The 22,301-nt window shown below is 38.3% G+C and overlaps 1 protein-coding gene and 1 long non-coding RNA gene across 3 annotated transcripts in view; both read right to left on the bottom strand.

The window, feature by feature from the left end:
- The window catches only part of LOC102083767 (ubiquitin-conjugating enzyme E2 E2), a 208,188-nt gene that overhangs the window by 144,643 nt on the left and 41,244 nt on the right, over positions 1 to 22,301 (bottom strand). The window lies entirely within an intron of this gene.
- Positions 12,291 to 19,817, bottom strand: LOC110364613 (uncharacterized). Its single transcript, XR_002423517.2, has 2 exons — positions 17,011 to 19,817; positions 12,291 to 16,423 (listed from the first exon to the last, which is right to left on the bottom strand). It is a non-coding gene; the product is annotated as an uncharacterized LOC110364613 (long non-coding RNA).

Below are 22,301 nucleotides of genomic sequence, written 5' to 3'. Positions count from 1 at the left end.
GGAGAGGACTTGGTTTAAGGAGCACACTCTCATTCACTCTCCAACTTCCCTTTCCCACTATGTTTTTTATGGCTTTTCTTTATCATCAGTCCAAGTTATTGCCAGGGAATAATAAGAAAAAAAAGGACCTAATAACTCTACCGCCGATGTTGTTCTCCTTCCTTGGATTCTGAACAGAGCAAGAGATTCTCATTTTAATTCAGTGAAGTAGAATTTATATAAAACTTCAAAAACTTAGAGCTATTTGACCACATCAAATGCTTAACCTGCGCTCAACAGAAAAAGTTCAAAGCACAATCTTGGTGCTACGAAGAAAATGAAGTAATTTACAAAAAGTACCAGAAGATTCTTACATTCTGGAGAGGTTGTGGTGCTTTGTTTTGTTTTGTTTTGGTTTGGTTTTTGTTTGTTTGTTTGTTTGTTTTTGTGTTTGTTTGATTGGGTTTTTGTTTTGTTTGTTTGTTTGTTTGTTTTTTAAGGCTGTAGCCATACTGGGTAGCAGGGATTAACCTGCAGATTTTCCTCATTAAATCACCTATCTTTGGAAATTCTTGTATTTACAGAGCTCTGCCACCAAGTAACCCATCCAGCTCTAAGGTCAAAAGAAACCCTAGATGATTTAGATCATTTAAATTCTTTCTAAAAATGTTGAGATCCTTAGCAACTCATTAATGGATTTAAGTTGTCCTTAGTTTTAAGGGCTGTGCAGGCTGGCAATTCACATTTTGTAACACTGAAGAAAAACAAGATAAATGTACCACCATTTTGTTACTTCCCTTCCTTAGAGTATATCCATCTGAAAAAAGACCATGTAATGGGTTTTTCCTTGTTTCTTAACATAAAATATTTCAGCTGTTCTCTCTGAAAGAAATACCAATACATCAGCAGCCAAACTCTCACGCCCAGTCTAGATGCAACAAATCCTAATATAGGCAATGTAGCGGAAGAAAAAAAATCGGGAAATATTTCCGTTTTAAGCTGTTGTTGATTACAACAGATGACAAAGTTTTGAATCAGTACAAAAACAGTAACTATGTCTTAGTTTGTTAGAACAACAAACTCCTAAACAATGATATGTTTTCCGAGTGCCTGAGCTAGTGATACCCTCAGCTGACAATCTGATGACTCAGAACACTGTCAATTTTGTTTGCTGGCATTGTTGAGCTCAGTACCCTATGTCACAACTTCTGAGTAGTTTATCTACAGCAAGCCCAAAGAATGTGAACTTTATTATTGCAAATCAGTTGCTGTGCCTAAATATTTAGGAAGAAACGTCAAGTTTCAAACACACTGGAGTTTTTCTCATCATTTAAAATCAACCCTGCAGCTGGAGGCAATATAAATTCAAGAATGACTTGCATGAAAGATGTCTTATGTCATACACAACACAGCAGGTCTGGGCTGACCCTTCTGAGGAATCGTTGCCCTGTCCCAAAGGCGGCTGCTTGCTGGGCTGTGCCGGCCACAGCTGAGAACTGTGACTCCCCCCAAAAACCACCAATCCCGCACAGCTCCCCACACCGAGCTGCTTCTCGCTTCACCCAGGCAGCCAGCCCAGCAGAAGGCCAATGCAGAATTGAGGAACCAAAAAGTATTGCCCACTCCTCCTTCCCAGCCAGGCCGTAGAAGGAATTATTCTACTGCAGATGATCAGAGAGCTGGGGATTAAAAACCGAGATGGTTTCCTCTGGCAGCAGCTCAGGTTCTGCCTGCTTGCGGGGTTTCAGCAGTGCTGGCGCAGCACTTTTGGACCCTTGCTGGGGTCTTCGGTGTAACTGAAATCCCTTTTACATTCTATACAAAGGCAGTAAGACAAAACGTGGCAGAGGAAGGATGTCAAAATACACTTTGTGGTCTCTAAATCTTTCGGTAAGAGGAGTATGTACAACCCTCAGGCTGCAAACCATGAGCATCACTGTAATATATGCTTCACTGATATATGTGATAACATTCTCCCTATGCATCACTTTTTATTGTAGCTTGGGAAGAGAAGAGGAGGAAGCTAAAGAAATCCATTTAAAAGAATTGCATTATTTCTCTTAGCTGCTGATTTTCTGACAATTACTAATGAAATACTTCACGGTCCTGTACTTTTTATGTAAAATATACTCCCAAATACAATTTCTTTCTTCTTCAGCTTTCTCATTTATTTTATACACACGGACAATTATACACTTACATCTTCCTGGTACCTCACTATTTTCTCTATCAGACCACTTTATGGTGAAAATCAAGGTTGTTGAGATAACAGGGATGGGGAAGATGGGCAGATGACTATGAATTGTATATCCATCCTTTCACATTTTTCTCCTTTCCCCCACACCCCCTGCCATTCTCTCTCTCCATCTTCTAATCTTTGTTTCTCTTACAAAATAAATGTCACACAGTTTTCATCAAGTAGTATAGAAATAAACTTACCTTTCCGTATCCACTTGTCCCTCAGAATACTCTCCTCTACAATGATAGACTGACAAATTACAGGTCTTACAAGTAAGGAATCGTCCTGCCCCTCTTACAGTGTAGATCTGCATTCTGCCTTTCATCACCTCTAGCCTCCACCAGTGTCAAAACTGATTGATTGGCTGTTGAAATATTAATACTTTCATCTCCTTTCCCATTTTGGTCCTTCGAACTGATATATACAGCCCAATACTGTAGGTTACACATAACATAAGCTGTCACATCTCCTGATTTTCTACTTCTCTAATCAATTGTGCAAGTATGTCCTTAGGAAGAGCTTCTCCATCTGGACTCAAGAACTGAAGCCCCCCTTCAGGTAGGGAGGACATATGCTACAAGTCTTTCTGATTAATTCCCTTCATTCTGCACATTACCTCTGGATAAAGCTACCACCAAACAAACTCAGCTACCACTTCTCAAAGACCACCCAGACATCTGCCATTATTTGAGATATGCTGCATTCTCTCAAGCAAATCAAAATATACCTCCATCTCTCTGAACATCTGCCAGCTCCTGTCTAGCCACCAGCCCTGTCTCCTTCCTTCATCTCTCCAAGCACTGTCCTCATCCTGCTATTATGCAAGCTGATAGTTAAGGAGATGCTTTTTATTTGGGTCTCCTAGTTCTTTGTGTTTAAATAATATCTAAATGCTTTCTTTGTCACTGTCCCATAATTTACATTTTCCCATCTTTCACCAAGCATATTGCCATGTGGGATCTGATATGTCTCATTTCTTTATTGCACCTTCTATTTCTCTGGACTTTTTATTTCTCATTTCTTTAGCAAATACAGTTTTACCAAATTCACAACTGCTCAGACTGCACCTGCAAGAAGCAGTTTCCTAAGCTCTTTGAATCATCATGTAGCCCTCTTTATAAGTTCCTCCCGCTAACACCTGCTTCTCCATCTTATTAAATACAAACTATTTGTCTTCACCTCACGCCCTATTTTGACTTGGCCGTTTCTCATTTTTATCAGCTCTTATCTCCAATTGGCCTATATTACTTTCCTCCATCATTCACTTGTAAAATTCCTAAGTGCTGTTGTCTACGGTGCTGGTCCATGGTCACACTCACCTAGTACTGTGATAAAATAAATAATGTTAATTCTATGGCATCCATTGAGGATTGCCAAAGAGGTGTAATAGAACAAATCTCAACCAAATCGGGGAAAAACAAAAAAAGTCAAAACGACTGTTCCTTGCCCATTTCCTGGCAAATTTGTCCTACTATTCTTTTTAAAATCTGGTGTTCCAAACACTACTGGCAATCATCATTGATCCTTTAAATATTTCCATTTTCTTTTGCATCATAGGCAGGTATGCTGTATTTGGTTAGGTGACAGCCTGTGCTTACCTGATGATGTGTTCATTAAATAGTACTCATTTACTCACCTCAACACTGCTTTTATTATGAAGCCTTTTCAACTGAAATAAAGACAATCTATTTTCACTTAGGAATTTTAAAGTCACATTGCAAATATTTTGAAACACTTTTAAATCTTGTATATAACATCCTACAACCTTCTAAAGGGTTATGTTTACAATAAACTATTAGTGTATGTGTACTCAATTATTCTGAAATATTTTAAAAGACTTCCATAACATTTTCTACTGCACTGCCTGCCACAATACCTCAAAATCCCTCCTTCTGTCACTCTCAGCTTTCTTTCTCCATTATAATCCCCACTCAAACTTATATTTTTGCATAAGGAAATGGTTGCAATGATCTTTTCATTTGTTACCTCCAGCCTGGACTGCTGCAATTCACACAAGCAAAGGCAGCAGGAGGTTCTGCCGGGATGAACAAGAAGCTCCTGCCAAAACCTAAGCACAACAAGGAAGCATCCAAGAGGCTGAAGCAGGGTCAAGGTGACCCAGGAGATATACAGGGACACTAAGCTTGCAGGAATGGGGTTAGAAAAGACAAAGCAACCCAAAGCTGAGTCTGGCAAAAAGATGCGGAGGGCAAAAAGGGCTTCTACAAGAGCCGCAAGAGGAAGACAAGGGAAAATGTGGGCCTGCTGCTGAATGGGCATGGGCCCTGGTCACAAAGGACATGGAAAAGGACATGGAGGTACTCAGCGTCTTCTTTGCCTTGGTAAAGAAGGTACGATGGGCCTTTAGAAATCTGAAGTCTCCGCAACAACAGGGAAAGTCTGGCACAATGCAGACTTTCAGTCAGTGGAGAGTGGTGAGGTTAAGGAACATTTACACTGGACACACACAAGTCCATGGGAACAAATAGGATGCAACAAAGAGTGCTGAGGGAGCTGGCTGATGTCACTGCAAGGCCACTCCCAAAATTGTCTTTAAAAAATCACAGCAACTGAGAGAGGTTCCTGATGACTGGAAGAAAGCAAACCACACTCCTGTCTCCAAGATGGGCAGGAAGGAGGTTCTAGGGAACTACAAACAGGTCAGCCTCACCTTGACCCCACCTGAACACATGAAAACACTTTTTTTTACTATAAAGGTGGTAAAACACTGCAACAGGTTGCAAAGAGATGTTGTGGAATCTCCATCCACGGAGATGCCTAAATGGACACAGTCCTGGGCAACCTGCTCTAGCAGATCCTGCCTTGAGCAGTGAAGTTGTACTAGATGATCTCCAGAGGTGCCTTCCAAAACCAGGTAGTCTGTGACACTGTGAAATATTCACCTTATTTAAGAATGATTACTGAGTCCCAAATATAAGCACTTTTCTAGAGCATCTTTCTATGTGATAATCCAGAACTATGTATCTTTCATTAGATACTACTCATTTTCATTTGCCAAATCTTAGGCCAAGGGTCCTTACTTTCAAAGCCCTCAGAAGACTTGACACTAGCTACAAAGGCATTTGTTTCTACGAGAACGAAGTCTGTGGGCTTTTTTTTCAGAAAACACAGCTAAGAAAACTGTCACAAAAAATGGAACAGCAAGTGAAGACATTCATAGTGGAGGGACTCTGGAACAAGCTTGCAAATTGAACCAGATTAAAAATGCCTTGTTAGTTTTAAAACATAACAAAATTGTTCCTCAGGCTACAGCTTTCGTAATACTACGAAGAAATTATATGTAAGAGAACCCTATTTAACTTCTACTTACAAAAAAAAAAAATCAAAAATACATTCAGAATTAGGAAAAGTGCCATTCCATGAGAAAACCTGCTGGTATTCCAAAACTACTTAAACTGCGGTATGAAAGCAGCCCAGAAGGTACTTTAAGGGATTTGATGCTGCCTGCTGGCAAACAGCTATCATGGTAGAACAGAAGCTGGTATGGGCCTCAGAGCCAGCAGCTCTGAAAATATCACTGCAAGACTTTATCTTCTGCATCAGGGCAGGTTTTGCCTGACTAAGGAATCTGGGTTTGTTTTCAATTAAAGCATTAAAAAATGAGGGCAAAAATTTTAATCAAGAAATGTTTTTATCCCATAGTCAAAGAATACTATGTGGATTAATCATCTCTGTTCACATGGAGAGGAGAGTTAATAGCACATTTGGGCAAAACAGTGAGCACAGGACAGTTGAGATGCTCTGAAAGACAACTCATGTACGACCTTATTTCTGACTAAGACTTGGATCCATTTAGCTGATTTAACAGTGCTACAACAAACAACATGGATAATTTCCTGCTTTGTCTTAGGTAGGAGAAGCTGGCAGCTATCTACAGAATGAATCAGAGATTTTTCAGCATTGCAATTTGGGGCATAACAAGTGCAGCAAGTATGACGGAGCTTTCTTTCCCTTTTGTAAACCCTTAAAAATGACTGTAAATATTTTTCAGTAAATAGATAAGTAATGCTATTGTAATTTAATAGGCGTAATTTTCAAATGCAGTTATTTTTATTTTGCATGCCTACATTTTTCTTTAGAGTTAAATCAGAAGTACAAACGAAATAATGTAACATAATAAGCTACGGAGACCAGATACTGTGAATTTATACTTCAATTGAGGACAAAGTAAGAGTGTCCATAAGAATGATTTAGCAATTTAAGAGCATGTGATATTTATTAAAACAAAGGCCCCAATACCCTGACACAAAGACCTATTAATATTTAATGCAATAATTTCTAGGCTTCTTTTTTTGTAAAACTGCTAAACTTTAATAAAAGCAAATTAATATTTTTCAGTGAAATAGAAGTTATCTCCTATTACTCTAGTAGACACTTAAAATAGTCTAAATGAAATTGGCAGCTGTGTATAAAAACCTCATTTAATTTTCACAAAAGCTTTTAAGTACTATTGCAGTGAGCAATCAATATTACCTAGCTGACATAACAGTGAAATAGTTGGGTGCAAAGCAAAACAAATAAGTGCAATCAAAGTAAATGAACTGTGATCATACCAGCAGGCCTAGCAAAATGAGCTTTAATCTTGGGAATATTTATGAAGTATATGCGTAATTTTTCATGATAAAATTTCACCTATGGTTCAAGGCATACCAATAAAACACTTTTTGATGGGTACACAAAACAGTTTGGTTGGAATTCCATATCTGTCAAGTGATCCTATACTAGAAAACAGATGAACTTCACAACCAAACAGAATGTTTCTGTCTCAAATTCTGGTTTCACATCTGCCTATTAGGACTGTCTCCTGAGTGAATTAATTATGATTAAGAGCCACACATGTTGTATCCACTCCCATAATAATATCTTTTAAAATAACCCTTCAGGTATCTTGGCAGGCATGGCAAAATTAGTATTTAATATTTCTCTATTGAACTAATTAGGATGAACATAAAATCTGAAATACAGGATTTGTAAAAATATTTTCTTATGAAATTACACATAATTATAGTCTTTTTCAAATATGCGTGCCTTTTAATATGGTATTTAATCTCTATTCTCTTCTATGAAAAATATGAAATAATAGTAAGACCTATAAAGCTTTTCTTGTACCAATGAGCTGAAGAAAACTCATCTGTACTTAATGCAATATTTCCTTTGTATTTGTCATTATGAACATGTAAGATTAGAGGTTGCATAAATCTTTTCTATACATCATTCACTACAGTTTCCATATGTCAGTAATTTCAAGCCTCACCAAATAATTTAGAATCAATTTCACATTTTTGCTTCCCTCTTTCCCTGATTTACATCATAAATAATATAATCATATTGGCTAACTACACTTCCCTTGTATTAATTTTTTAAATAAAAGTATTTCGTCCCTGAAGACTAATGATTGGCATTCATTCTGTGACAAAGCAGAATGGCCACCACAGTAATTAAAAAAACACCATAGCCCTGTGCATCAAACAAGCAACAGTTTTTCTCCTATATAAATGTTCCTGTTCTAGTAAGGACTATGCAAGTCCTCAAGAAAGCATTTGTTGAGAGCCAGATCCACTTCAGAGAGAGGTTTTGGCAATGGAAGTAGAAAACATGCTACCTTCTATCATGAACCACACAGGGAATAAACTGAATGAGATAAAACAGACAAACAGACAGAAGTAGGAAAGGTTTGGAATTTCCTTTGAAAAGAGAGTTCTGCTTTACTAACAAGGTGACATACACTTTGGAATAAGTGTCTGCTAGTTATAAATGCCAGTAAAGAGAAAACTTGAGTAATTAAGGTATCCACAAACACAGTATAGAATAAATGTGGGAGAAGAAAACATGACTTTTTCTGGTCTGGTACCACGCTATATAAATGTTCAGTTTTGGAAGTACCTGTTCCAGCTTCTGGCTTTTGGTGCGTTAAGTGGCCATGCAAGGGAGACCCCTCGACACTGCGTGGGAGGCACAAGGTGAGGTAGCTTGGCTGGAAGAAGAACTGAAGCTCTCGAAACAGACCTCCAGGCCAATGCAACTCATTTCACAAGATGGAATGAGAGAATTTCTGGTAATGATTATTTGCTGACACAAAACAGTCTACAAGTGTTCCCATGGTATTGCTGAATAACCTTGTTTGCTCCTTCTGAAAACCAAAAAATTATTTGCAACATCTCCCTTCAGAAAGCAACCCCTTCTCTTCATGCAAATTTCTCATATGTCTGGTGGCCTTTTCTCTGCCAAAACCATACCATCTCCATACATGTAAATATTTTTCCCAACTGTGAAGTTATCGTATTACCACAAGATCAATTTAATTGGGAACATACATTGTTTAAACTGTATCTGGTTTTAAGTTCTTGGTGTTTTTTAAATGCAAAATTCCACCTAAAGTAAATGTAAAGTGGCAAGTGGCAAGATACCTTATGTGAAAAATAAATGTTGCCTTAAAGAGCAGAGGAGAAGATAAAAAGCTACTGTATATATATATGTAGAAGGCAATGTTCTGATGCAAATATAATTGTGGCCAAGAAGCAGAAAGCAGGGGTAAAGATGAAAATTGCAAACTATTGGAAAATTTTCTCTCTTCTGATTACTGTTTCCTGTTCTAATTTCAGTAAAGCTTTTATTTTGAGAAGGTGGGGGTGGGGAGGCAAAGGAAGACAAAAAAAAAAGGCAACACAGCAAAAGATTTTAACTCCCCAAAATTGCAAAATCATCTACTTTACTTTTTTTTTTTTTTTAACAGATTCTGTAAACCTAGCCAAATTCTGTGCTTAGTTAAAAACAGAACACGTAAAAATAGATACTAGAAACCAGGCAAGATACCACAAAAGTGAAGCCAAACAATGCGTTAATATAAAATCACGGGATATGCTTTGTGAACAATAACTCTGTGGAATAACTCTGGATGATTTATCAACAAAATAAAGTTGGTCTTCCTGAACGCTGGTGGTTGCTGGTACTGAAGTGGTGGAGTCGAACTTCCTCAATGGTTATGTTTTGTGGTTAAGGGAAAACATTTGCGTACCCTATCAGTAGCTCATGCAGGCTATCAAGTACCTCACTGTATTCCGCTGTTTCATGACAGAAAATTTTAACCTAATCCCTCTGAGTGTGCTTGATGTTAAATTTTATTACGGCCATCAACCTGACATTAACATTTTCATTAGGCTTTTTGAGATTTTGAGAACTATGCTTTCTGCCACTAATCCAAGATGTTGCATTAAAACTTTCAAATTTTGATGGCAATAAACTATAACAGAAAATAAATTCAAATGGTGAAAGTAAGATTAAGGTACGTGCTACTTTCTGTGTTTTACTTACCCTCTCTTTTGCCAATTTTTCCACGCTAACTTCCTTACAGATTATTCTTTCTTTTGGCAGTTAAACTGAGCTTGCTTCTCAAAAATAATGAAAAGCAAAACTAAAAAGATATCCCTCTTTCATGCAGATGTCTGGAGGCTGGCAGTATCAGTAACCGCAGAAGCCCCATTTGCATAGGCAGTTGTGAAGAGCTCTCCGGGTCGTTCCACTTGGATGGTGCAAACCCGCTTCAGCTGGCGTGGCTGTTTGCAGGCAGTTAAGAAGGGAGCTCACAATCCTCCAGAAATACCACCAAGAGAAGGAAACCTCTGAGGTTAAGTGCTGTAGGAGACAGTCTGGACGTGCTCCTGTATTCATACGCACATAATGCCCCCTGGGCAATTTCAGCATTTGTTGTGTCACTGGGATTTATACAGGATACTTCATGAGGACTGTCAGGATTTTGCTCTACTGTCACTCATGCCAACAAAAAGCAGGGCCTAGGCCTCAATTAAGCAAATTATACAACTTCTGTTTTAACTACATCCTTAAATTTATCTTTTGTTCCACCTTAAATGACAGATTACATGCTACAGTGCAAGACAACACAATAAAGGTTTGTCATATCAGAAACCTCAAGGGATAAGCTCATGAAAGTTTATGCCTCTAAAATGTGAATCAAAAAAAACCAGGATCTATGGGTTTTATTTCATCCACCAAAGTTAGTATTTTCTAGCAAAAAGCAATCTATCAAGTGCATACAAAACTGGAACATGACTCCCAAGTTGTAGAGACTACTATGGTCAGCAGTGTACTCTTTCCCCAGTAACTACTCAGAATTTCCACTGGTGTTCATGTGTGCAGAGTAATATTGAATATCACAGAATCACAGAATGTTAGGGATTGGAAAGGACCTTGAAAGATCCTCTAGTCCAATCCCCCTGCTGGAGCATGAGGTTACACAGGAACATGTCCAGGGTGGTTTTGAATGTCTCCACAGAAGGAGACTCCACAACCTCCCTGGGCAGCCTGTTCCAGTGTTCTGTCACTCTCACCATTAACAAGTTTCTTACCATATTTAAGTGGAACCTCCTGTGTTCCAGCTTGTACCCATTGCCCCTTGTCTTATCATTAGTTGTAACCAAGAAGAGCCTGGCTCCATCCTCATGACACTCACCCTCCACATATTTATAAACATTAATGAGGTCGTCCCTCAGTCTCCTCTTCTCCAAGCTAAAGAGACCCAGCTCCCTCAGCCTTTCCTCACATGGGAGATGCTCCACTCCCTTAATCATCTTTGTTGCCCTGTGCTGGACTCTCTCCAGCAGTTCCCTGCCCTTCTTGAACTGAGGGGCCCAGAACTGGACATAATATTCCAGATGTGGTCTCACCAGGGCAGAGTAGAGGGGAAGGAGAACCTCTCTCAACCTACTGACCACCCCTCTTCTAATCCACCCCAGGATGCCATTGGCCTTCCTGGCCACAAGGGCACAGTGCTGGCTCATGGACATCCTGCTGTCCAGCAGGACCCCCAGGTCCCTTTCCCCTACACTGCTCTCTAATAGGTCATTCCCCAACTTATACTGGAACCTGGGGTTGTTCCTGCCCAGATGCAAGACTCTACATAATCTCATCTCTACCTATGAGCATAAAGGCAGCCAGCCTAGGTCAGGATCTTGTTTCTGACAGTGGCCAAAAGGGACATGCACAGAAGAGCTCACAGCAGGGTCACTATATAAAATACATTTTCCAGTGCTTCCCATTCTGCAACTGGGGACCTTCTGCAGTTGGGGCAAACGTGTTTTCTACACACATCATGGATGTAGCAAAAATTTATCTTTGGGGCTCTTTTCCAGCCTCTCCTTGATTCCACTTGAAGTTTCAGGATTCACAATAAATGTCAGAAAGGACTTCCCCAGTTTGCATAGGTATTCTCCGAAACCCTCCATAAAAGAGTCAGCGGTTCATTTCATTTGATGCTAATTAATTCCTGTATCCAAAAAATGTGGAGAACTACTATCTCTTCATGAAATATGTGATTTTACACAACCCTATTGTATCAGCTCTTTGGTAGTCCTTTTTTCTCACTGAAGAACCTTATTCAGGTTTTGTTTAACGGGGGAAACTGTTCTGTACTTTACAAGAATACATTAGGGGAACTGAGAAATCTGACCTTAATTCACAAACATCACAGCACATACTCACTTGAGCATCTGTAGAGCTAGAAACACCAAGATTAAAATAACAGTTAAAAGCGATATTTTAACAGTTCAAACTATGTTAAAAGTTTTGGATCTCTTAAATCCTCCAAAGAATCAAGTTGAATTTATAATAGTGTCATGGAAATTAAACTGAATTCCAAAATGGGTGAGGGTTATTCATAGCAATGCACATTATTGGACAAGGCATTACCAGGATTTCTTGACATGATTAAAACAGACTTCTGTACTACACAAAAAATGAAAGGAACTGTTAATTTTCTTGGTGTATGAAACAGATCTGAAGCTATATGATCCTTTCATTATTTTTTTAGTTTCATTATTCTTGCACCAATAATCAAATCAAATCAAATCAAATCAGTATTGTTGCTGTTTCACAATCTCTTTAAATTAATTCTGAAGGACAGAGGATAACAAGTTTTTTTCAATTCTGACCACAGTTCTGATTATGAAACCCACTTCAAATGGCCTCACAAACCCAAATATCAATATAAACAAATTGTTTCACTTCTCTTGGATCATGATCTCCAATGTGGATCTGGTTAAAAATTAGTAGCACTTTCATGCTTTTTTTTTTTCATGCAAGCTATAACCCAAGACAAATTGAAATCTTGAAAACTTCTCAAAATATACAGTACACCAGATATATTTCTCCCTCTGATGAATATGAAAAACATGAAACAAAGTTTTAAGTCTGGAGGCTAACATAAAAAGAAGAATATATAGGGCTAATATTGGCATAAATGGCAGCTAGTAGGTGAATAGCCTTGCAAAAAACTGAGAATATACCCAAAGTGTGAGTAATTGCATAATAGCTTCACTATTTACCTTATTCAATTATTTATTCACTTTGCACTGAAAGCATAGATGTTGCCTAATTATTAAGAAAGCAAAAAGACAAGCAGCACACAACATCAGTTGATTATATTTTATACATCCCGTTGCATTCTTTACATAAATACAAATTGCTTAATTGGCTAATTCACTAGACCTTAATGTGCCATTGCTGCAAAGGTGATCAACAGCAACCTTCTTAGCAATTATATGACAGAAAAACAGAACAGGCTGCAGATGAAGCATTAATCACTTCAGTTTATCATTTTGTCCTGTCTGTATTAGGGGAAAACCACTAGGAAGTTAAATATAATGTTCTGAACTTATTTTAATAACACCACTTATAATTTAACATGATAAACAGTAGTCTGTATTCTAACTTAAAACTGCCTTTCATGAAACCAGGTTTTGAAATGTTCATGTATTTTCTTGCTGTACACTCTGCACAACAGGCTCTTTCTTCTATAAAGTTACACTAACATGCAGAAGAGTATGTATATTAGAGGAAAAAATATTAGCAAGAGTATCTCATGTATAAAACAATAAATTGTGAATAAAGTTTTTTTTTTTTAACAAAAGTAATAACATTTTATGACAGCAAATTATGTGATGACTTTGTCTTGGCTGCAGGAACCCTGTCAAGTGTAACAAGAGAACAAGAACTGAACATGGTAGAGAAATGATGCACTTCCCCATCAGGGGCAAAATGAGAAAGTCAGTTGTCCTAAAAGCAGTAGCGGACTATCTGAACTTTGTGTTGGTAGTTTTTCAAATTCGTTTGCTTGCCTATCATTACAGATGAAGAAACAGTGCTATGATGCGGCCAACCAGGAGCAGTGAAGCTGAGAAAATGTATGCCTGAACATACATCAATGCCATGATACAACAACAAAGTTTTCAGAGCAAATTAAATTAGTGGAATACACAATCTATCGACTTTTATTTTTCCTATTTTGATTAGTAACCTTCTGCCATGTTTATTGTGAACCAGAACATTTCTATCATCTCTGAAGGATATAGATATTCTCCTTACTTGAATATTCTCTGTTCTTGGAAAAAGTCAGTATTGCAGCAAAGACTCAAACATTGCTTAATTTTTTTATATTTCTTTTTCTGCAAATACAAAGTTTGGACTTTGAACTAATGACACAAAATGGCTGAATGGCAGAAAATTAGATAGGTCATTTTGTGTGAATGACTGCTGTCAACTAAGTGCCCACTTCTAACAGAAGACCAGAGGTAAATTCCTTGTGAAGGTCTGGCTGTGTTATCTGTTAACAAACGAGCTCAGGTATATTTAGCATAGAGTCAAACTCACCCAGAGCTCTCTGTCCACTTATCAAGGCCACAGCAAAACAGGGCACACGTCTACATACTGACTCCTGCATTTCACAGCATGGCATCATGATGAAAAACATCATTTTTATCAAAATGCAGCCCTCTCCCAGGTAGTAAGTGCCAGCAGAGAGATCAGAAGCATCTGAGCATGGTAACACCTTAAGCTGTTGCGCTACAATCTGCCAGAACTCATTTGTCAGAGGCCGGAGGCAGCGGGAGCTGCCGTCGTCTCTCCAGACGCGGGTCAGACAAGATGTGTACAATTCCATGGGCCTGAGGGATGCAGCGTCCCTTTCAAGGCTGTTTTAACCACTCAACCCCTTGGCTTTCAATGTCAGTTGTAACTAAAAGCTAAAGTTAAAGATTAAGTCCCAGCAAAAGAGTTTCTCTCAGCCAGATTTTTTTTAATCAACACCTGTTAAGAATTCTTTGAAAAAAGCAGGGGAATTACAGAAGATTTACTATCAGAAATCAGAGGACTTCCACTTCAGATTCAGGATGATTTGCAATCACGCTACTGGGTAAGTAGGATAGATTTGCTTTCTTATCATAAATAAAACAGTAAATGAATATTACAGCATTTTATATGTGAATTTTGTAAAACACACTTTAAATTATACAGAGCATTCAGAAGCTCTGAATGCTGAATTCTGAAGTTATAACCACATAAGCAAAGATAAAAAGAAGAGAAAATAAAGTATTTCCACCCTAGCTGCCTATTTTTGAAACTATTTACCCTGTAAATCCATTCCCTTAAATCACTTGACTTTACACATTAGAAATTTAGGAAGTACTAGATGTTTAAAAGTCTGTTTCACTAGCACTACTAGATACACACACAAAGAGGTTCCCTGGTTTTGTTACCGTAATACCATCATAAAAAACATGAGGGAGAGACTGAATGATTGGTCACAGGTCTGGGAAAAAATACGTCACCTTTAAATTATACCACTTCACATCGTTGTATTTTTATTTGCCAAAGGGCACCTACTGCACAAATAGCATCTTCAAAGGTGATTGTGCAGAGAAGGTAACTGAACAAATACTTGACAAGTGATAGGAAATTAGGTTGTTTGATTTAATAAAGCTGCCAACTACAATTTTGTAATACAAAGCTAAACAAAATAAGCCTGAAACTTGCAACAGAGAGAATTAATACCAAGGTGAATTAGCAAAAAAGGTTTGCAACACACTGTAGCTAACAGAGTTAACTAATACACCAAGTATAACTAATGCATTTATTACCTTTGTGCAATAAACACATCATCAAATAAACTGCTGAGATACACGTGTGTATATGTGTACACATATGCACATGCATGTAATTATCAAAGGGGCCATTCAAAGGGAAATTAACCATTCTTGGTTCCCTGCTCCAGCAAATGCCGTTAACACCACCCAGGACTGATAGCATCCACCAGTGTGCAGGCCATCTAATGCACCTCCTCTGAGTAGCAGCGTGGTAGCAAACAGATTGGAAAAGCACATTCTTTATTCTACATCTCTCCAGCCTAAAAAACATGTTTGGAAACTACAACAGTTGACAAGACCCTGCCCTTTTCTTCCTTCCCTTCTTTTTGTACCAGACAGCTAAAATCAGAGGCTAAAAGCACTATAGATACTTTTCCACCACAGGCAACATGGGGTGCGGGAGCAGCTTAATAGTCAAAAGTCTGGCCTAGAAAAATGGTAAAACGAAGGAACCTTCAGTGCAGAATTTGTAAAGTGCATTTGAAGGCTTAAAGCAAAAGGCCCAGTTATTTTTTTTTTTTAAATAAATTCATGACTTTTGGGATTGAAGAATGTATACAAACCCACATTCATACAGACACACTACTGCAGAACTATGCATACACATCACTACAGCAGAAATAGTTCTCCTAGGGTTGCCTGTACGGAGAAATTATGCAAACCTACAGCACTTTGTGTGCAGTCATTTTTTTGTGTGTTACTTGAGGAATGATTCAAATCAGAGTTAAAATTCGGTGCATTATCTGACATTTGTGATTGGTATTAAAGTAAAAAGTTCATGGATTAGTCAAGCAAAAAGCCAGCAACCCAGAGTAGCAAACAGCGTCATAGAGAAATGGGGAGAATACATATTTTATCAGGTGAGCCATCTCTTTTATATTTACAATCCAATCCAACTCCAGTTTTGTTCGTCAAGTACAGGCGAAGTTAGAAAGGCCTGCTTAATTGTCTTGAGAGGTGCAACAAGCCAAAAAATTGCAACAAATTCACAAGAGAGATAACTATCCAAATAGTCACTCCAAAGACCTCGAGTTTTTCACAAAGGAATGAGGGAGCGAGCACAGACAGCCACAACAGCAGGGTACGTCCACTGTTGGAGGCTCTTCTGGTCTGCGTTGCTCCTCTGCTTGATGGCCTTCATTTAGATGGACTGCTTCCACATTTCAGCCTCATCTTCCAAGCTGAAGCCTTTGTGAGAAGAGGTGACACAAGCTATCACTGCACTCAGAATGCTCTTGTGCATGCAATCTTCCTTCGGGTAAGAAAGGAGAAATATTTCACACCAGAGTTATGAAAATTCCCTTCCCTAACTATTATATCAACCAGTCTTTATAGTAGAAAAAGTTATTACCTTTGTTAATACATATATTAGCTCACATTATAGGCTGTCGTGTAATGAAGCAGTGGAATTTTACTGGAGACTTTGGTATCGTTCATGCAAAAAAAACAAACTAAACAACAGCCTGGTCCTGGAAATAAGGATGCTTTTCGGAAGCTTACGGCTGTCCATTAAGGACAAAGGACACCCCTGGAAAACCAAAATAACACCACCATCCTACCTCTCTGACTCAGCTTGAAACCCTCCCAGTGTCATCTGGTGTCATAGATAAGCAGCTCTGGCAAGATTGATTCCAGGGATGTCTGAATCAATAGACAAACAGCAAGAATGCTGCAAAAGTAGAGTTGCTTTGCAAAGTTTTACTATGATTAGTAATGCCTAGTGTGAGTGCTAGTGATTAGTCAAATCATGTTGTACCCAAACATCTGAATATGTAAAACCACTTATCTGGGGTGCCCCAGTTTGGCCGGGAGACCTCATAAGCATGAATAAATATTTACCCTTGTTACTTTTGACTTTGTGTTCTGGTCGCTGTCCTTAGTTGGCACCGGCCAGCTGCAAACTTTTGTGACATCAGCCATTCCTGAACCTGCTCCACAAGGAGGGAAAACTCACCACGGGGAGCAGATGCTTCCCATCTTCTGTGCTTGAAGGCAGCTAATGGGCTTCTACCCAGGTATGAGGCAAGTCCACAATGACACAGGTATCAGCAGAAAGGGAAAGTAGTCTCCAGGAGAATGGGTGATCCCACAGATCCAACTGTTTGCCCATGATTCATCAAATTAATGCATGAGAGACACAATTCCTATTTCTTCGCACAGGACAAAGTACTTTGAGGAAAATATTCATGCAGACTGAAAATAACCAGTGTTTAAAAGTTTGTTACCAATTCACACTGCCTGTGTTAATTTTTCAGTTTTAATTTATGAAAGAAGAATAAAAGGCCCAGCAAACACTTGCTTAGAGTTAATCAAAGTTGGTTTATTGGGACAGTTAACCACAGCTAACCTTATTTGTTTACTCTAGCCATCTATTTTATTTACACAATACCAAAGCCTTTTTTAAACTCTTGGAATACGTTAAATAATTTTGTTACAAAAAGCCATTAGAGAGAGTTTGCAGAAGTCATTTTTGAAAACAGGATATTTATTTTCTGTGTTACTTTCCTGGAGATACTAAGCAGGATAGAGTCACAATATTGATGCATACAATATCATTTATGCTTCTTAATCACATTACTAAAAAAAAAAAAATATTTAAAAAGTTTTATGCTTTTTTGACCTGCCCTGAAGCAAGTTGAACAGCTGAATTACAAGCCGGTGTGAAAATGCAATGGAAGCGTACAATATAATACCTTAATTACTATTTAAAAAATAAATATTATAAGATTTGAACAATATGGTACATTTAAGGAACATGGGTTTTGTTGGAGGTTAAAAAAAATCCATCTACGTAGAATCATAGAATACTTTGGGTTGGAAGGGACCTTTAAACATCATCTAGTCCAACCCCCTGCAATGCACAGGGCATCTGCAACTAGATCAGGTTACTCAGAGCCTTGTCCAGCCTGGTCTTAAATGTCTCCAGGGATGGGGCATCTACCACCTCTGTGGGCAACCTGTTCCAGTGTTTCACCACCCTCATAATAAAAATGTCTTCCTTATATCTAGTCTGAATCTCCATTCCTTTAGTTTAAAACCATTACCCCTTGTCCTATCACAACAGGCTCTGCTAAAAAGTCTGTCCCCATCTTTCTTATGGGCCTCTTTAAGTACCGAAAGGCCACAATAAGGTCTCCCCAGAGCCTTCTTTTCTCCAGGCTAAACAGCCACAACTCTCTCAGCTTGTCCTCACAGCAGAGCTGTTCCAGCCTTCTGATCATTTTGTGGCCTCCTCTGGCCCCTCTCCAACAGATCCACATGTTTGCTGTACTGAGGGCTCCAGAGCTGGACACAGGACTCCAGGTGGGATCTCAACATAGCAGAGCACAGGGGCAGAATCACCTCCCTCAGCCTTCTGGCTCCTTTTGATGCAAGCCCATACCTACCTACATTTTGCCATTTTTGTTATATAGTAGCAATATGTAGTACTATTGGGTATTTCAAGATGATATTCCCATTATTCTGAATCAGTTCTTATCAAATAAAATCCAAGTGCTAATATAAATAGACAATTATGCTGTTAATATTGTCTCAGAACGTATGACCGAATCGATTTACCTATGTATGGGAACAGGGGCTTTAGTCCTTTGGTTACATGACTTCTCTTAAAAGCACTAATTCTGTGACCCCTCTTTGTTTAGGCAGTTGTTTCTTCAATTCATTTGTTTAGAGAATATATATATATATAGTTTGAGTTCAGGCGTAAAGATTGCAACACAAAGCATGTAATTGCAGTGTCACATTTTGAAACTAGACACATAAACACTACCTTTGACACCATATAACTGTGTATGCAGAATTAGAGCAATCCTTTTCAAAACTGGCACTGTAAATTTAATACCTACATTTGTCCCCTCTAACTCATTTCTTTTTTGTGTTACACTTAATTCAAGACAGAGTCATAAAATGAATGCTACTTGACAAGTGTGCTTAAACCTCTACCTAAGCCTAAGCTTAACAAGAAACAAGAAAAATTAATGGTATACTCAAGAGAATAACTCCGATTATTGATTGCAAGCACACACTTCTTAAAACTACATGTTTAGTGCATTAACTAGGATGCCATTGCTTTTTTGCTGTCTTGAAATCCAGTTGAATCATCAGCAGTATGACTTGAACAAAGATCAAACCTAATATTTCATTTTTAAAACAACTGATTTTAGTATGCTTAAAGAACTTAATGCAGTCAGGAGGAACTTCTATCTCAAAAGACTGCTGCATCACTAGACAAATAGATTACTTTGTTGCCTTCAATGATAATGTCTATGTTAATTATTATACTCTCAAGACATCCTGGTATTATGAAAATTGCGTAAAATCTTGTATAGGCTGGTGGGCAAGGCATACTCTATTTATCTGTAATAAATATGAAAGATAATTAGGCTTCTCAAAGTGAGCAATTTGCAAACAATATGAATCACTACCCCAACCACAGCCTATAAAGAGCTGACTAGAGGCGGAGCTGCATGGGCTTCTGCTGGAGGTTGAATGCTCCCTTAAGGATCCAGGCATGGTTTGACATTCCTCTCTGATATTGTGGTCATTGGCGGAGAAAAATGTCGGGGTGCTAAGGATGCTCTGAGAAAACCATAAATAGTGTGCTTCTTCCCACAGTCCTGATAAAACTTCTTTGCTTGCAGCTGGGACCGTGTGCTCTGGCCTACAGTATTGATTCATCACCTCTGGCAAGCTTCCTGGAGACACGGGCTCTATCTGAGAATCCTTCAAGAACAGACGACCTTAGGTGGTGGCTCACAGATGCTTCAGCACTCTAATCACACTTTCCCAGAGCTTCATCCTTGCGGAAGCTGCATTTATAGATCATCTCTCTCGAAACACGCACGCGCAAAAGTTAAGCAAATGGACATTCTGGGCACTATATGGAGCCCGCATTCTGCCTGTATTTTAAGCAGTACAGGATATGCACAAGTCTAGACAACACAGTGAAACACCCACTTCGCCATTTCCCTGCAGGTTTCACTATTTTCAAATTGAATAATTTTAAGGATCAGCAAACAGGATCCCAGTCTATATACATCTCTTTTTCTCTCTCCTTCTCCACTGCCAGCTTCTGTTGTGATTTGTTATGCAATTACAAGCTCTCATCTGCAAAGAAAACATTCCTATCTGTTCCTTTCCTTTGTCCATGCTTTTTATGCTCCCTGTTTCTTCCAAGATCTATTTTTGTAGCTGAGTCCCCTGACTAGCTTAACTGCACAATCAATACTTGCTTTTGTTACTTCTCCCTAAGGATGAAACTTGAAAAGTTGATTTGTAAAAGATAATTGACAGCCTTTTGTCCACTGATACTCTATCTGAAACAGGATCAAAGTTTAAAAACTAAACTAAAGCAACCTCACCCTTCCCTGAAGCTTAGTAACAGTATCTGTCACAAACATTTATCCTGACGCTCTCTTGTGGTTTTTACCTGAACAGAGAGGCAAAATGCAGCAGGGGATGCAACCTGCCCTCTTAATGAACCTGCTAGTGAAATTTGCACACTGACCCTGAGAGACCTGGGCAATCCTCAGTGCTGAGCAGAACAACAGTTCTTAGGATCGCCACAGTAGCCTAGAAAGTCAAAGCAGAATGATTCTGTGGAAAAGAATTAAATAGAGAGAAACTTGTAATTATTGAAAATGTTTTCCTTGTTGTTGAGATGCTTATTTACAAGATTTGTAAATACAGTGGTGTCAAAGAAACATGAATTTCTCCCAAAAGGCATCTTGGCAACCTGGAATACTGCCAATGGTTTGAGTCAAAAAAATAAAGGGTAATGATGTGACTGATAAGGGAGTCTTAACATTCAACGCCTCAAACAATACAGTATTGGTGCTTAGAATGTTTAATTGAAAAAAGTGCCCAAATTTGGCTAAAATATCTCTTTAGAAGCTGTAACTATTTGAAACACTGTTTAAGCTACTTAGACCTGCATCTGTGGATGGTACTTTTTGGTTTTATCAGTGTGTCTTTCAGGGTTTGAAAAAAATCAACTTATTTATCAATTAAAAAACCCAATTTATTTATTGATTTAAAATAACAGCATATAAAAGCCACGCACTTCAGTTTTCAAAGTTAAATAAATAGCTGCAATATAAAATTACATAATAGCTGTGTTACATATAGTAAGCTACTTAGAATTGTCCATGATTGAATATGCTCATTTAAGATAAATGGTTGATTAAAATACAACCCCAATCAAAAATTCTAGAGCTCTGACCTGGAACTTTACAGAGCTGCAGGGAAGCCAGCTGAGATTTGAATTAAAAAAGGATACACAAAAAACCAAACAGAAATGATGCATATATTAGACACGCTAGTGCAGTTTTCATTTCCTACTATGGTTTTAATTCTCTTAAAGCACTTTTATTGGTGTAAATTTGGAGCAACAGATATCATTGTGGTAACCAGCCACCCGTGCCTATCTCTCCCTGAATCCTTGTCCAGCTCCATCACTTTACATAAAAATGCTGGTTGTTTCCTGGATGGACACAGTTTTTAGTTCTATGAGAACTCTCAGAAAGTGCAAGATTGTTACTAAAAACACCTAAAGAGGAGTCCTCAGTGTCTGCTCTGAGCATTTGCAATTATCTTCTCTCCCACACACTTCTCCTATTAGCTGTTTATTTTACCACAGCTGCAATCTTTCAAACACATTATGCTGTACAATGCTAAGATCAGATCAGCTTACCCTCATTTAGAGTCAGCTATACCAGTAACCCTCCTAGCCACTGACAAGGGGAATCAATTTTTTACTTGAAGTAAAATGCCACCAAATTCTTGATACATGTTCCCAAGAGAGGAACAATTTAGCAAAGTCCTTCTTGCAAAGTTAATGGATACAGCGTGCCTTGACTGACACTGCAAGCCATTTTTTTTCTCCCTTTTTTTTACTAAATCTTGAAGAATGCAGATTTTTTTTTAGATGCCACGACAGAACTCTGCTAATCCGTGATGACATTCTTGCCAAGGATCAGTAAACACGTGAACAGATGCATAATCAATTTTGCTCTCCTGGACATTAATGGATTTTCAATAGTATTCTACAAAACCATTAACAGCTTCCTTACTCCAAATAAAAATTAGTATTTTAGCTTCAAGACTGCCACACTACTAAAATAAAAGTAATC

This window comes from Columba livia, chromosome 2 (assembly GCF_036013475.1).
Source record: "Columba livia isolate bColLiv1 breed racing homer chromosome 2, bColLiv1.pat.W.v2, whole genome shotgun sequence".
Classification (NCBI taxonomy): Eukaryota; Metazoa; Chordata; class Aves; order Columbiformes; family Columbidae; genus Columba; species Columba livia.
The sequence above is the reverse complement of the archived record's forward strand: the minus strand, read 5'-3'. Positions and strand labels throughout refer to the sequence as shown.